Source organism: Canis aureus, chromosome 20 (assembly GCF_053574225.1).
Source record: "Canis aureus isolate CA01 chromosome 20, VMU_Caureus_v.1.0, whole genome shotgun sequence".
Lineage (NCBI taxonomy): Eukaryota > Metazoa > Chordata > Mammalia > Carnivora > Canidae > Canis > Canis aureus.
The window spans coordinates 783,211-800,020 of NC_135630.1; the positions used below are offsets into that span (position 1 = coordinate 783,211).

Consider the following 16,810-nt stretch of genomic DNA (forward strand, 5'->3'; position numbering starts at 1 on the left):
TCTTTGAGTCCTTTCTCTTTTCTCTTTTTGATAAGTCTGGCTAGGTATTTATCGATTTTATTAATTCTTTCAAAGAATCAGCTATTAATTTCATTGATCTTTTCTGTTTTTTTCCCCCATATCATTGCTTTATGGTCCACTCTATTATTTTTCTTCTCCTGCTAGATTTAGGCTTTATCTGTTGTTCTTTTATCAGCTCCTTTAGATTTCAGGTTATGTTGTGTCTTTGCAACTTGTTTCTTGAGAAAGGCCTGTGTTGCTATATACTTTCCTCTTAGGACCACCTTTGCTGCATCCTCATAGTTTAGGGGACATGTCTAGAAAAATGTCGCTACAGGAATACCAGGGAAATTGCTCTCTTCTAGAATTTTTATACTTTCAGATCTCACAATTAGGTCTTTGATACATTTTGAGTATATTTTGTGTATGGTGTAAGAAAATGGCCTACTTTCATTGTTTTTGCAAGTAGCTATCCAGTTTCCCAACAGCACTTGTTGAAGAGACTTTTTCCCATTATTTTTTCCTGCTTTGTCAGAGAGTAAATGATCATATAATTATAGATTTTTTAGTGTTGTTTTATTAATCTGTGTGTCCATTTTGTACTAACAGTATACTTTCTGAATTACTACAGCTTTGTAATAGAACTGGAAGTCTGGAATGTGTTACCTCCTGTTTTGTTTTTCCAAGATTGCTTCGGCTGCTTGGGGTATTCTGTGGTTCCATATAAATTTTAGGATTGTTTTAGCTCTGTGAAGAATGCCGGTGATATTTTGATAGGAATTGCATCCAAAGTGTAGATTTCTTTGGTTGGCATAGACCTTTTAACAGTATCTGGCCTTTTTTTTTTTAATTTTTTTTTTAATTTTTATTTATTTGTGATAGTCACAGAGAGAGAGAGAGAATGAGGCAGAGACATAGGCAGAGGGAGAAGCAGACTCCATGCACCGGGAGCCCGACGTGGGATTCGATCCAGGTCTCCAGGATTGCGCCCTGAGCCAAAGGCAGGCGCCAAACCGCTGCACCACCCAGGGATCCCAGTATTTGGCCTTCTAATCCATAAGCATGGAATGTCTTTCCAATTGTGTCATCTTCAACTCTTTAATCATTGTTTTATAGTTTTCAGAGTATAGGTCTTTTACCTCTTTGGTTAAGCTTATTCCTAGGTATTTTAATATTTCTGGTTCAATTGTAAATGGGATTATTTTATTAATTTGTCCTTCTGCTGTTTCATTATTAGTGTATAGAAATGATACAGATTTCTGTGTGTTGTTTTTGTATCCTGTGACTTTACAAATTTATTTCTCAGCTATAGAATGTTTTTGAAGGAGTGTTTAAGGTTTTCTGTGTGTACTATTATGTCAACTGCAAATAGTGAAAGTTTTACTTCATCCTTGCAATTCCGGATGCACTTTATTTCTCTTTGATGTCTGATTGCTGTGGCTAAGATTGAGAGATAGGGAGGGAGACAGGGCCAGACCAGGAGGGACAGAGAGTGAGACCGGGAGGGAGAGACAGAGACCCCGACGGAAGGACAGGGAGGGAGACACAGAGCCAGAGAGAGGCTTCGTGCCTCCATGAGCAGGAGTCCCTTGGGACTGAGCGGGGGGCTCAAGGCCTCAAACCCAGCGCCTGACCAGACTACCCGGCAGAGGCATAGGCATTCTCCACTCCGCTCTGAACTCCGCGAAGGGCGGGCCTCTGTGCGGGGGGCGGGCCCAGGGACGGGAGCGGGGGTGAGGCCACAGGGTTCCAGGAGCTTGCCCCTGCGCCTGACCCCGAGCGTGACCTGAAGGGGGCCGCGGCTGGCCGCAGGAGGAGCTGTGCGCAGATGCGGCGACCCGGCGGTGGCAGGAGGTAGCTCGGCCGCGCCGCCCCTCCAGGCCCGCGGTTCCTGGCGCTCCGGGCTCCCGGCAGCGGCTCTGCAGGCCTCGGCCCCCGGCGCGCAGGTCAGCGTGGGCCCCGGGAGGCGTGACGGGCCCCGGGGTGGCTGTGCGAGAGGCATCTGGCCCTCGCTGGTGGCGCGGCGGGTGCCTGGGAGGGACCGGAGGGGGACAGTGAGTCTTGGGGGCCGCATGGAGGCGCCCCCGTGGCGAGCCCGGCGGACACCCTTTGGGCCGCCAGGGTGCCGGGCAGAGGGCTGCGGGGGAGGAGTGGTGGGACCTGTTAGCGGAGGGGTCGGCGGTGGGGCCTCCTACAGGTCAGGCCAGGTCTCCTTTGGGCGGCTCAGGGAGGGTGCGGGGCCCCTCCCCCGGGCTCAGGGAGGTACCGCGGAACCCATGTGCGTGCGCTCAGAGGGGTTAGGGTGCAGGCACTTTGCAATGTCAGGGCACGGCCTTGGGACGGTGGCTTGAGGGCCTGGGCTGCTGGGCCCCAGGAGCCTCCCCAAGCCCTTGGCTCTTACTCCGCCTGCCTCCCCCTCCCAGCTCTCAGGTCCCTCCCCAAGCACCCCAGCCTGGCCAGGAGCCCGCCCCTCCCGCTTGGTCCCTGTCAGGTGAGTATGGCTACCTCTGAAATTTTTGCATTTTGAAAACGTTCTCCTTTCTCCACAGCCTCCCCAAAATTTGGTGTTTCCTGTCTTTTTAATGTTCTCACCGGTGTGAGGTGGCATCTCATGGTGGTTTTGACCTTTATTACTCTGATGGCCAGTGACCCAGAGCATTGTCTTGCCTGCTTGTTGGCCATGTACATATAGGTCTTCTTCTGTGACTTTTCTGTTCGTGACTTTTCCCGTTTTCTGGATGGGATGGTTGGTCTCTTTGCTGTGGAGTTGCAGAGGTTCTTCAGAGATCTTGGATGCTGGCCCTTTATCTGACGGGGTCATTTGCACATACCTTCTTCTCCCATTCTGTGGGCCGCCTTTGAGTTCTGTTGAGTGTTTCTTTTGCTGTGCGGAAAGTGCTCATCTTGATGAAGTACCAGCGATCCATTTTCGCTCTTGTATCTCTGGACTTCGTGGCTGATGTAATTTGCAAGAAGTTGCTGTGGCCCAGTTCAAGAAGGGTGTTGTTTCCCGTGTTCTCCCGGGGGGTTTTGATGGAATCTTGTCTCACATTTAGATGCTTCATCCATTTTGAGTTTATCCTTGTGTTTGGTGTGAGAGGAATGGTCCAGGTTCATTCCTCTGCATGTGGCTGTCCAGTGTTCCCAGCAGCCTTGATCGAAGAGACTGTCTTTTTTTCCCATCTTTCCTGCCTGGCCAAATATTAGTTGCCCGTAGAGTTGAGGGTCCACATCTGGATGCTCTCCTCTGTTCCATTGATCCATGTGTCCGTTTCTGTGACAGTACCACACTGTCCTGATGCTCACAGCTTTGAGGCGCGCCCTGAAATCTGGCATTGTGCTGCCCCACCCCCACCCCCTGCATTGGATTTCTTGGCTACTATTCCTGTGGCCGTTCGGGGTCTTTTCTGATTCCACACAAGTCTTCAGATGATTTTTTCCAGCTCTCTGAAGATAGTCCATGGTATTTCTGAGAGGGATTACACTATTTCTGTAAATTGCCCTGAGTCACGTTGACATTTTCCCCAATATTAATTCTTCCAAACCAGGAGCATGGAACCTTTTTCCATCGCTTTGTGTCTTCCTCAGTTTCTTTCAGACATGTTCTGCAGTATTTTGGGTAGCAATCCTTTACCCCTTTGGTTAGGTTTATTCCTAGGTAGCTCATGGTTTTTTTGGGTGCTGCGGTTGTATAAATGGGGTTGACCCCTTCCTCGATGTCCCTTTCCTCGGTCTCATTCTTCGCTTACAGAAAGGCCACTGGTTTCTGGGTCCCGAGTTTGTATCCCGCCACACTGCCGAACTTGCTGTAGGAGTTCCAGCCGTCTTGGGTTTTCTAGGTACGGTATCATGTCATCGGTGAAGAGGGAGAGTTTGACTTCTTCTTTGCCGATTTGAATGCCTTTTATTTCTTTTCATTGCCTGATTGCTGAGGCCATGACGTCTCGTACTATGTTGAGAATAGCAGCAGTGAGAGAGTGGACATCCCCGTCTCGTGCCTGGTCATCGGGGAAAGGCTCCCAGTGTTTCCCCATTGGGAATGAGAATTTGCCACGGGCTTTTCGTAGATGGCTTTGAAGATGCTGAGGGACGTTCCCTCTATCCCGGTACTCTGAAGCGTTTGGATCAGGAATGGATGCTGTGTTTTGTCAAATGCTTCTTCCTCTGCGTCTCTTGAGAGGATCATCTGGTTCTTGTTTTCTCTCTTGCAGATCTGAAGAAGCACCTTGAGTGCTTTCTGAGTGCTGAAGAAGCCTTGCACCCCGGGGATAAAGCCCACCGGGTCATCGTGAGTAACTTGTTAATAATGTCCTGTTGGATCCCGTTGGCTCATAGCTTGTGGAGGTGTGCATCCGTGTTCATCAGGGACATCGGTCCAGAATTCTCCCTTTGGGTGGGGGGGGGCCTTGGGTTTTGGAGTTAAGGTGACGCTGGCCTCCAAGAACGAGTTTGGAAGTATTCCATTTCTTTCTATCTTTCGGAGCAGCTTTGGTAGCACAGGTATGATTTCTTCTTGAAGCGTTTGATAGAATTCCCCTAGGAAGCCATCTGGCCCCGGACTTTTGTGTCTCGGGAGGTTTGTGTGTTTCTTTATAGGTGTGTTTCTTATTTCCTATTGGGGTTCATTTTGCCAACATAGAGCATAATCCCCCAGGGCTCATCCCATCAAGTGCCCCCCTCCGTGCCCGTCGCCCAGTCACCCGCACCCCCCACCCTCCTCCCTTTCTTCCACCCCTTGTTCGTTTCCCAGGGTTAGGAGTCTCTCCTGTTCGGTCTACCTTTCTGCTATCTGCCACTCATTTTTTTCTCCTTTCCCCTCTCTCCCCTTTCACTATTCTTTTCATCCTCCCCAGAAGAATGAGACCATATGATGTTTGTCCTTCGCGATTGTCTTCTTTCCCTCAGCCTTAATACCCTCCGGTTCCATCCAGGTCGAAGCAAATGGTAGGTGTTCGTCGTTTCTAACGGCTGAGTAATCTTCCATTGTGTGCAGAGACCACTCACCCTCCTTATCCATTCATCTTTCGATGGACACCGAGGCTCCTTCCGCAGAGTGACTATCATGGATGTTGCCGCTTGAAACCTCGGGGTGCAGGTGTCCCAGCATTTACCTGCATCTGTATCATTGGGGTACTCTCCACCAGTGCACCCCCATGCTGGATCACAGTGCAGATCTGTTGTTACCTCTCTGAGGCACCTGCACACGGTTTTCCAGGCGTGGCTGCACCAGGTCACATTCCCACCAGCAGTGCAAGAGGGTTCCCCTTTCGCCACATCATCACTGACATTCGCTGCTTCCTGTCTTGTTAACATTCACCGTGGTCACTGGTGTGTCAGGTGGGATCTCGTTGTGCTTATGACCTGTATTTCCCTGACGGCCAGTGATGCGGTGCATTGTCTCATGTGCTTGTCTGCCACGCCTACGTCTTCCTCTGTGACATTTCCGTTCACGTCTCTTGCCCGTCTACCAGATTGGATCCTTGGTCTCTTTGCTGTGGAGTTGCAGAAGTTCTTCAGAGATCTTGGATACTGGCCCTTTACCTGACAGGGTCATTTGCACATATCTTCTCCCATTCTATGCGTTGGCTTTAAGTTTTTTGAGTGTTTCTTTTGCTGTGCGGAAGCTGCTCATCTTGGTGAAGTCCCAGCGATCAATTTTTGCTCTTGTTTCTCTGGCCTTTGTGGCTGATGTAATTTGCACGAAGTTGCTGTGGACCAGATCAAGAATGGTGTTGTTGCCTGTGTTGTCCCCTAGGATTTTGATGGAATCTTGTCTTGCATTTAGATCCTTCATCCATTTTGAGTTTATCCTTGTGTATGGTGTGAGAGGAATGGTCCAGTTTCATTCTTCTGCGTGTGGCTGTCCAGTGTTCCCAGCAGCATTTACTGAAGAGACTGTCTTTTTTGTTCCCCCTGCAAGGTCTTTGCTGCCTGGCCGAATATTAGTTACCCATAGAGTTGAGGGTCCACCTCTGGATGCTCTCTTCTGTTCCATTGATCGGTGTGCCTGTCTTTGTGCCAGTATCCCACTGTCTTGCCAGTCACAGCTTCGTGGCACAACGTGAAATCCAGCATTGTGCTGCCCCCACAGTGGTTTTCTTGGCTACTCTTCCTGTGGCCGTTCGGGGTCTTTTCGGATTCCACACAAGTCTTCAGATGACTTGCTCCAGCTCTCTGAAGAGAGTCCATGGTATTTCTGACAGGGATTGCATTAGTTGTGTCAATTGCCCTGGGTCACATTGACATTTTCCCGAATATTAATTCTTCCAATCCAGCATCATGGAACCTTTTCCATCTCTTTGTTTCTTCCTCAGTTTCCTTCAGACTTGTTCTGCAGTGTTTCGGGTAGAGACCCTTTACACCTTTGGTTAGGGTTCTTCCTAGGTAGCTCATGCTTTTTTGGGGGTGCTGCAGTTGTATAATTGGGGTTGACCCTTTCCTCGATGTCCCTTTCCTCCGTCTCCTTGTTCGCATGTAGAAAGGCCACTAGTTTCTGGGCCCCACGTTTGTATCCTGCCGCACTGCCGAACTTGCTGTAGGGAGTTTGAGCAATCATGTGGTGGAGTCTTTTGGGTTTTCTAGGTACAATATAATGTCATCGGCGAAGAGGGAGTTGTTGACTTCTTCTTTGCCAGTTTGAATGCCTTTTGTTTCGTTTTGTTGCCTGACTGCTGAGGCCATGACGTCTCGTACTGTGCTGAGAATAGCAGTGGTGAGAGTGACATCCCAGTCTCGTGCCTGTTCTTCAGGGCAAGGCTCCCGGTGTTTCCCCATTGCGAATGATAATTTGCCACGGGCTTTTCGGAGATGGCTTGGAAGATGCTGAGAGACGTTTCCTGTATCCCTGTACTCTGATGCGTTTGGATCGGGCATGGATTCCGTATTTTGTCAAATGCTTCCTCTGCGTCTCTTGAGAGGATCATCTGGTTCTTGTTTTCTCTCTTGCAGATCTGATGAAGCCCATCGAGTGTTCTCCGAGTGCTGAAGCAGCCTTGCACCCTGGCGATTAACCCCACTGGGTCGTGGTGAGTAACTTCTTAATAATGTCCCGTTGCATCCTGTTGGGTCGTATCTTGTGGAGAAGGTGTGCATCTGCGTTCATCAGGGACATCGGTCCAGGATTCTTCTTTTTGGTGGGTTCTTGGGTTCTGGAGTTAAGGTGACCCTGGCCTCCAAGAACGGGGTTGGAAGTGTTCCATCTCTTTCTATCTTTCGGAGCAGCTTTAGTAGCATAGGTATGCTTTCATCTTGAAGCATTGGATAGAATTCCCCTGGGAAGCCTACTGGCCCTGGACTTTTGTGTCTCGGGAAGTTTGTGAGTTTATCGGTTTATTTATTATTGGAGTTCGTTTTACCAACATAGAGAGTAACCCCCCAGTGCTAATCCCATCAAGTTCCCCCCTCGGTGCCCGTCGCCCAGTCACCGCCACCCCCCGCCCTCCTCTCTTTCTTCCACCCCTTGTTCGTTTCCCAGGGTTAGGAGTCTCTCCTGTTCTGCCCTCTCTGCCATCTCCCACTCATTTTTTTCTCCTTTCGCCTCTATTCCCTTTCACTATTTTTGTCATACTCCCCAAAAGAATGACACCATATAATGTTTGTCCTTCACCTATTGCCTTCTTCCCTCAGCCGTAACACCCTCTGGTTCCATCCACGTCGAAGCAAATGGTGGGTGTTTGTCATTCCTAACGGCTGAGTAATCTTGCATTTTGTACAGAGACCACACACCCTCCATATCCATTCATCTTTGATGGACACCGAGGCCCCTTCGCAGTGTGGCTATCATGGGCATTGCGGCTCTGAACCTCAGGGTGCGGGTGTCCCAGCGTTTCATTGCATCTGCGTCTTTGAGGTAAATCCCCAGCAGTGCAATTGTTGGGTCGTACGGAGGTCTATTTTTAACTCTGAGGATTCTCCATACAGTTTTCCAGAGTGGCTGCACCAGTTCACATTCCCACCAACAGTGTAAGAGGGTTCCCTTTTCTCTGCATCCTCTCCAACATTTGTAGTTTCCTGCCTTGTTAATTTTGCCCATTCTCACTGGTGTGAGGTGATATCTCATTGTGGTTTTGATTTGTGTTTCCCTGATGGCAAGTGATGTAGAGCATTTTCTCAAGTGGGTGTTGGCCATGTCTATGTCTTCCTCTGTGAGAATTCTGTTCTTTTGCCCATTTCATGATTGGATTGTTTGTTTCTTTGGTGTTGAGATTAATAAGTTCTTTATAGATCTTGGAAACTAGCCCTTTATCTGATATGTCACTTGCAAAATCACATTGATAGTTTTATGAGTGTTGAACCAGCCTTGTGTCCTGGGAATAAATCCTACTCAGTCACGGTGAATAATTTTCTTATGTACTGTTGAATCCTATTGGCTAGTATCTTGTTGAGAATTTTTGCATCCATGTTCATCAGGGATATTAGTCTATAATTCTCCTTTTTGGTGGGCTCTTTGTCTGGTTTTGGAATTAAGGTGATGCTGGCCTCAAGAACAAATTTGGAAGTACTCCATCTCTTTCTATCTTTCCAAACAGCTTTAGTAGGATAGGTATGGTTTCTTCTTTAAACGTTTGATAGAATTCCCCTGGGAAGCCATCATGCCCTGGACTTTTGTGTCTTGGGAGGTTTTTGATGACTGCTTCAATTTCCTCCCTGGTTATTGGCCTGTTTAGGTTTTCTATTTCTTCCTGATACAGTTTTGGTAATTTGTGGCTTTCCAGAAATGCGTCCATTTCTTCTAGATTGCCTAATTTATTGGCGTATAGCTGTTGATAATATGTTTTTAAAATCGTTTGTATTTCCTTGGTGTTGGTAGTGATCTCTCCTTTCTCATTCATGATTTTATTAATTTGAGTCTTCTCTCTCTTCTTTTTAATAAGGCTGGCTAATGGTTTATGTATCTTATTAATTCTTTCAAAGAACCAACTCCTGGTTTTGTTGATCTCTTCGACAGTTCTTCTAATCTCGATTTCATTGAGTTCTGCTCGAATCTTTCTTAACTCTCTTCTTCTGCTGGGTGTAGGATCTATTTGCTGTTTTTTCTCTAGCTCCTTTATGTGTAAGGTTAGCGTTTGTATTTGAGATCTTTCTAGTTTTTGAATGGATGCTTGTATTGCAATGCATTAACCCCTTAGGACTACTTTTGCTGCATCCCAAAGATTTTGAAAGGTTACATCTTCATTCTCATTAGTTTCCATGAATCTTTTTAATTCTTCCTTAATTTCCTGGTTGACCCTTTCATCTTTATTCAGGATGGTCCTTAACCTCCACGTGTTTGAGGTCCTTCCAAACTTCTTGTTGTGATTTAGTTCTAATATCAAGGCATTATGGTCTGAGAATATGCAGGGGACGATCCCAATCTTTTGGTATTGGTTCAGACCCGCTTTGTGACCCAGTATGTGGTCTATTCTGGAGAAAGTTCCATGTGCACTTGAGAAGGATGTGTGTTCAGTTGAGTTTGGATGTAAAGTTCTGTAGATATCTGTGAAATCCATCTGGTCCAATGTATCATTTAAAGCTCTTGTTTCTTTGGAGACGTTGTGTTTAGAAGACCTATCGAGAGTAGAAAGAGCTACATTGAAGTCACCAAGTATAAGTGTATTATTATCTAAGTATGTCTTAACTTTGGTTATTAATTGGTTGATATATTTGGCAGCTCCCACATTCTGGGCATATATATTGAGGATTGTGACGTCCTCTTGTTGGATAGATCCTTTAAGTATAATATAGTGTCCCTCTTCATCTCTCACTACAGTCTTCGGGGTAAAGTTTAGTTTATCTGATATAAAGATGGCTACCCCTGCTTTCTTTCGAGGACCATTTGAATGGTATATGGTTCCCCAACCTTTTATTTTCAGGCTGTAGGTGTCCTTCTGTCTGAAATGAGTCTCTTATAGACAGCAAATTGATGGGTCCTGCTTTTTTATCCGGTCTGAAACCCTGCACCTTTTGATGGGGTCATTAAGCCCATTCACATTCAGAGTTACTATTGAAAGCTAGGAGTTTAGTGTCATCATGATATCTATTCAGTCCTTGTTTTTGTGGACTGTTCCACTGAACTTCTTCTTAAAGGGGAATTTTAAGAGTCCCCCTTAAAATTTCTTGCAGAGCTGGTTTGGAGGTCACATATTCTGTCAGTTCCTGCATGTCTTGGAAGCTCTTTATCTCTCCTTCCAAGTTGAATGAGAGCCTTGCTGGATAAAGTATTCTTGGTTGCATGTTTTTCTCATTTAGGACCCTGAATATATCCTGCCACCCTTTGTGTCCTGCCAGGTCTCTGTGGAGAGGTCTGCTGTCACCCTAATACTCCTCCCCATAAAATCAGGGATTTCTTATCTCCTGATGCTTTAAGGATCTTCTCTTTATCTTTGGAATTTGCAAGCTTCACCATTAAATGTCGAGGAGTTGAACATTTTTTATTGATTTTAGGGGGTGCGGATCACTCTATCTCCTGGATCTGAATGCCTGTTTCCCTTCCCAGATTAAGAAAGCTTTCAGCTAGGATTTGTTCAAATATATATTCTGGCCCTCTGTCCTTTTCGGCGCCCTCGGGAACCCCAATTAAATGTAGGTTTTTCTTCCTCAGGCTGTCATTTATTTCCCGTAATCTATCCTCATGGTCTTTTAATTGTTTGTCTCCTTCTTCCTCAGTTTCCCTCTTTGCCATCATCTTGTCTTCTATGTCACCCACTCGTTCTTCCACCTTGTGAACCCTCGTTGTGAGGACTTGTAGTTTGGATTGCATCTCATTCAATTGATTTTTAATTTCTGCCTGATTAGATCTAAATTCTGCAGTCACGAAGTCTCTTGAGTCCTTCATGCTTTTTTCTAGAGCCACCAGTAGCTGTATAATAGTGCTTCTGAATTGGCTTTCTGAGATTGAATCGTAATCCATATTTGTACCTTTGTGGGAGAGAGGACTGTTTCTGATTCTTTCTTTTGAAGTGAGGTTTTCCTTCTAGTCATTTTGCTCAGTGCAGAGTGGCCAAAAACAAGTTGTATTGGGAAAAGGAGAAAAAGAGAGGATAGAAAGAAGGAAAGAAATGAGAAAAAGAAAAAAGGAAGGAAAAAAAGAGAAGAAAGAAAGAAAGGAAAATAAAGGATGGGGAAAGCAAACAGAAATCAAAAAGCAAAAAAAAAAAAAAAACACACGGGGGAGTATCTTCTGATTCTGTATACTTTAAGTCCCTTGGCTTCCCCTGGAACTTGTGTGTCTAGCTAGTCTTCTGGGGGAGGGGCCTGTTGTGCTGATTTTCAGTTAGCACTTGGGGGATCTGCTCTCCCCCTTCCTGGTTCAGGGCTCAGTGGGGGTTGTTTACCCCGTGAGGCCCCAGGAGGAACAACCACAGTGGCAGTGGCTGGCTCTGGAGCCCTGGATTCAGCTTCCGCAGTAACTCGGGAGCTCTCGGACTGCAGGGGCCTGGATGCTCCGGGGGCGGGGCCGCTGATCTCCTCAGCTCGGGGCAGAAGCATCCTTGCTGTCCTGGGCCCTCCTGGCCTCTGCCTGTCCTGGGGGGAGGTTGGATCCTAGGCTGTGTCCCCAGAGCCCTGTGCTCCCGGGCCTGTGCTGTTGGATTCGCGCTCCGGCCGCGAAGACCCTCTCTGCGGAACCGCCACCTGAGACCCACAGAGCTGCTCCCGGGCCACACGGCCCCCTCCACGTGGAGCCTCTACCTCTGCTAGAGCCGCCTCTGAGCTGCTCTCGGGTCCCTGCAGCCCCCTCTCTCCGGAGCCTCTGCTGGAGCCCCTCCGAGCTGCTCTGGGGTCCCGCCATGCACACGCTGCAGCCCTTAGGGAGCTGGGTGCACTTTCCTGGGGGCGCAGGTGTCTGTTAGTGTCCCAGGGAGCCTGAGGGCATCCCCGCCTTCCTGGGGTCCTGCTCTAACTCCCTGCGAGCATCTTTCTGCTTGGGAAGATTGGTTAAGCTCCTGCTTCTCCAGGACGGGGCTTTCCTCTTCTGGGGGCACTAGCCTTTGCCGGACTTCTCGTGAGGCCCCTCCCCCTTGGATGCCTTTTGTTTCTCTATTTCATTTCCCCCCATCATCCTACCTTGATAGAAGCGTGAACTCTTCTCACTGTAGCATTCCAGCTGTTCTCTCTTTAAATCTCAGGCCGGATTCATAAATTTTCAGGATGATTTGAAGGTTATCTAGGTAATTTGGAGGGGACAGGTGACTTGGGGACCTTACTCTTCCACCATCTTCCCCATCCTTATTTTCGATCTAAAAAGAAAGACAGTATGTATGAAGCCATAATGACACACGAGGTAGACACAATGTCAATGAGACTAATAAATTTTTCATCCAAGGAAATCTACCAAGAATTTGTCTAGAAAGCAATTCCAAATATAGTCAAATGAAACCATACTTTCTGGGGTGGGTGGGTGTGCTCAGTTGGTTAAGTGTCTGAGTCTTGATTTCTGTGCAGGTCATGATCTCAGGATGATGAGATTGAGCCTCACTTCAGGCTCCATACTCAATAGGGAGTCTGCTTGAGATTCTCTCTCTCTCTCCTTTTACCCCTCCTCTCACTCATGTGCATGTGCACACATTCTCTCTCTCTCTCTCTCTCCCCCTCGCAAAAAAAAATATAAACTTAAAAAAAAAACATGTTTTTTAAGCAAGTACTATGTGCACAGCTATACAGGAGCTTAGGTGAATATGATACAAGGCAAAACTAAATATCTTCCCCAATGAGTATATTTCAGAGCAAAGCTAAAATGTAGAGGAGAGTTGTTCAAGTGACATTGTGATAAATTCATGTAATTCAATGTCTGTCCCATAGTCCTTCAGAGTTTATAAATAAAACAACTTTCTTCTTCTTCTTCTTCTTCTTCTTCTTCTTCTTCTTCTTCTTCTTCTTCCTCTTCCTCTTCCTCTTCCTCTTCCTCTTCCTCTTCTTCGGAAATAAAACTTTTAAAGCATCTCAAGAATAGTATTGGTTCTCAGGGGCAAAGTGTTTAAGACCTGAAAACATACATAGAGCATCTCTGATTCTATAGGAAAACTTCTCTAAAACGTTAAATACATTTGTGCGACTAGACCACCAAGACCAAATTCTTGAGTCTCAATTTCATAGAAATGACCACTGAACTTGAGAGAAAGAAAGCAGGTGGAGTTTATTGGAGATACCTTACATATAGGGGACTGGATAGAAAGAAAAATGTTGGGATGCCTGCATGGCTCAGGTCATGATCCCAGGGTCCTGGGATGGAGCCAACTTGAGCTCCACACTCAGTGGGAGGAGTCTGATTCTTCCTCTACCCTTCACACTCCCCCTGCTCGTGCTCTCTCTCTCAAATAAGTAAATAAAATCTAGAAAGAAAGAAAGAAAAAGAGAAAGAAAGGAAAGAAAAAGAGAGAAGAAAGGAAGGAGGGAGGGAGGGAAGGAAGGAAGGAAGGAAGGAAGGAAGGAAGGAAGGAAGGAAGGAAGGAAGGAAAAGAAAAGAAAAAAAAGAAAAGAAAAGAAAAGAAAAGAGCAATGCCCTCCTCTGAAGGGGTGGTGTGCCAGACATAAAAGCAGTTTTCCAAAGGATAAGAGGCTGGGCTTGCGTAGGCATCCTTCAGTCCCATGATCATTATTTTGTAGTCATTACTGTTTAGCAGACATAAGACAATCACAGGATTCCTTTCTTTCTGGTCAAAATTCTTCTAGGGCTCCTGGAAATTAGAAATACAGCAGGGTTTAAATTGTTACTTCTAATTTTGCCAGACAACCATCCCTCCCTGTCAGCTGTTATCTCTGGTTTGTTCTCTTTCCCATAAAAGGTATTTGTCTCTGAGCATATGGAAACTCTTGACCCTTGCCTGAGACCAGACGCTTTACAGGAGTTAAGTCGCTCTTGTTTTCCCTATACGGTCTCATTTGTACCAAATGGTTACTTACCCATAGAAGAAAAGTAAGGGAGAGAGAATTCTAGTGTTATAAATTTTATATTATCCTCCAGCAATGACCACTCTTTATTGGCAAGAAGTTATTTCAAGCTTTACCAAAGAGATGGATAACTACATAGAATGCTTATATTTTTGCCTGTGTTTATATTTTGTATACTAGGAGATTTTAAGAAAACATTCTCTTGTGATGAGGGAGGTCCGGCATAAGTAAATAAATGAACCTTGCTTGTGTTTCCATCTCAGACACTGAAGAACTTGGAGCAATTCCAAGGTGTGCTGACTCGGGATCTAAAGTGTCCTTACCTTCACAGGAGAGACCACGTACCCAGACTAGCCCCCTTTCAGGATAGTTGGGAGATCTGTTATGAATTCCCTTTAGAAACTCAGGAATATATAATATATAATACCTAATTATATAGATAATATATAATATATAATACCTAAATAATTATTATTAAGATAATGCCTGTCCTGGGGGGACAAGAGTGCCAAGAATACAAAATGGGGAGAAAAATCATCTCTTCAAACACTGGTTTCAGGAAAACTGGATATTCACATGCAAAAGAATGAAATGAGAACCTTATATGTCACCATACCAAACAACAACAACAACTCATAAATGTAAAACCGAAAATTATAAATCTTTAGCAGAAAGCCAGGGGGAAAAATTTTCATGACATTGATCGCGGCAATAATTTTTTGGATAAAATACTAAAGGCACAAACAGCAAAAACAAAAATAGATAAATGAGAGTACAGGAGATGTAGTTATTTCTACACATTAAAGGAAACCATCAACAGAGTAAAAAGGCAGCCTATGGAATAGGAAAAATATTTGTTAGCCATTTATATAATAAGGGGTTAATATTCAAAATATATAAAGAAACCTGACAAATCAATATCAAAAACCAAATAACCTGATTTTTAAAATAAGCAAAGAGGGGATCCCTAGGTGGCACAGCGGTTTGGCGCCTGCCTTTGGCCCGGGGTGCGATCCTGGAGACCTGGGATCGAATCCCACATCAGGCTCCCTGCATGGAGTCTGCTTCTCCCTCTGCCTGTGTCTCTGCCTCTCTGTCTCTCTCTGTGTGACTATCATGAATAAATACATAAAATCTTAAAAAAAAGAACAAACATAGGAAGAAAATTATAAAAATAAAAATAAATAAATAAAATAGGCAAAGAATGTAATAGATGTATTTCCAAGGAATATATACAACTGGTGAACAGATACATGACATAAGAACATGCTTAATATTACTAACCGTCAGGGAAATGCAAATAAAAAACACAATGAGATATCAACTCATGCAGTGAATTATCACCCAACACACTGGCCATTATCAAACACAGATACACATTTTGTACATAGAGAAAAAAATTGTTTAAAGATTTTATTCATTTATTTATAGAGACACAGAGAGAGAGAGAGAGAGAGGCAGAGACACAGGCAGAGGGAAGAGAAACAGGCTCCATGCAGGGACCTCAATGTGGGACTCGATCCTGGGTCTCCAGGATCACACCCTGGGCCGAAGGCGGTGCTAAACCACTGAGCCACCTGGGATGCCCAAAATTTTTTAAAGTATTAGTAAGAATGTGGAGAAATTGGAACACTTGTGCACTCTAAGTGGGAATGTAAAGTGGTGTAGCTGCCATGGAAAACAGCAGAGAGCTTCTCCCTCCCCAAAATTTCTTTTTAATTAGAATTATCTTATGATCCAGCAATCCCACTTGTGAATATTTATCCAAAATAATTGGAAGCAGAATCTAGAAATGATACGTGCACTCATATGTATTGCAGCATTATTCACAACAGCCAAGAAGTAGAAATCATTCAGTGACCATTAGAGAATAATGGATAAGGAAGTGTGGTACAGACAGGCAGTGGAATATTAGTCAGCCTTGAAGAAGAAGGGAATCCCGTCATGCTGCATGTGAATGAACTGTGAGGACATTATGACAAATAAAATAAACTGGTAACAGAAAGAAAAATACTCCATGATTCTACTTATTTGAGATATATAAAATGGTCAAACATCACAGCACAAAGTTAGAATGGTGGTTGCCAGGCAAAGAGAATGAAAGGTGGAAATGCACCTTTTGTTCCATCGGAATAGTTTCAGTCACGAGATGAAAACATCCTTGAGACCGGCTGTTCAACCAGCATATTTAAACATTTAAGAGGGTAGATTTCATGTTTATTTCTACTAAAATTTAAAAAAAAGGCTTACCCAGAGTTCTTTTTCACATTTCAGCTTTCTCAACATTAAGAAATAACTGCACATTGAAAGATCCAAAATAAGAGAATATAAAAGGATATTCAAAATATAAGAGATATCCAAACTAACGTAAGCCATCCTTGGTGGAAAAGTAAAGCTTAATCCTGAGTCTCTAACACATATTAGAGCTTTTGCCTCTCATAATATTTACTTGAGATTCTCAAATACGTATTAGGTTAACGTACTTTCCTTCTCATTTTCTAGGAAGGTCTTGCCTTCCTCTTCAATCCCCCTCTTCAGCTTGAGCAACTTAGCTCTTACCATTTTATGAGATTTGTGCTCTAAGTAAGGTTTCCTTTGAGTAAGAAAAAAATCCCTATTTAAAAAAATGATTGAAAGTCAGTAGATTCTAGTACTTTCTCTTACAGGTGAGGCATACAAAGTCTAGACAGGCTTGCAACTCATTCAAAGTCTCGTAACCAGGGCGAAAAGGTTGGTCTGCAACTCAGAATCTCCATTCTCGCCAATATTCACTATGCCTCTGATTTTACTTCTATACATCAAAGATGGACACAATAACTGGAAAATCATTATTTTATGCCTAACATGTACAGCAGATTATGACCGGTAGTAAGAATGAAAGGGAAGACCTGTGTCCTTTCTCAAGGAGCTCCCATCAACATGATCTAATGGAGTTTGTTTAATG

The 16,810-nt window shown here is 44.8% G+C and overlaps 2 long non-coding RNA genes across 7 annotated transcripts in view; one reads left to right on the forward strand and one right to left on the reverse strand.

The window, feature by feature from the left end:
- LOC144291393 (uncharacterized) overlaps positions 1 to 4,288 on the forward strand; it is a 90,151-nt gene extending 85,863 nt beyond the window's left edge. For all 3 annotated transcript variants that reach the window (XR_013358652.1, XR_013358653.1, XR_013358650.1), the window contains one exon: positions 4,212 to 4,288. This is a non-coding gene — a long non-coding RNA (uncharacterized LOC144291393). The remainder of the gene's footprint in view (positions 1 to 4,211) is intronic.
- LOC144291392 (uncharacterized) overlaps positions 1 to 16,810 on the reverse strand; it is a 37,374-nt gene that overhangs the window by 9,836 nt on the left and 10,728 nt on the right. For all 4 annotated transcript variants that reach the window (XR_013358645.1, XR_013358648.1, XR_013358647.1 and 1 more), the window contains exon 2: positions 12,043 to 12,215. This is a non-coding gene — a long non-coding RNA (uncharacterized LOC144291392). The remainder of the gene's footprint in view (positions 1 to 12,042; positions 12,216 to 16,810) is intronic.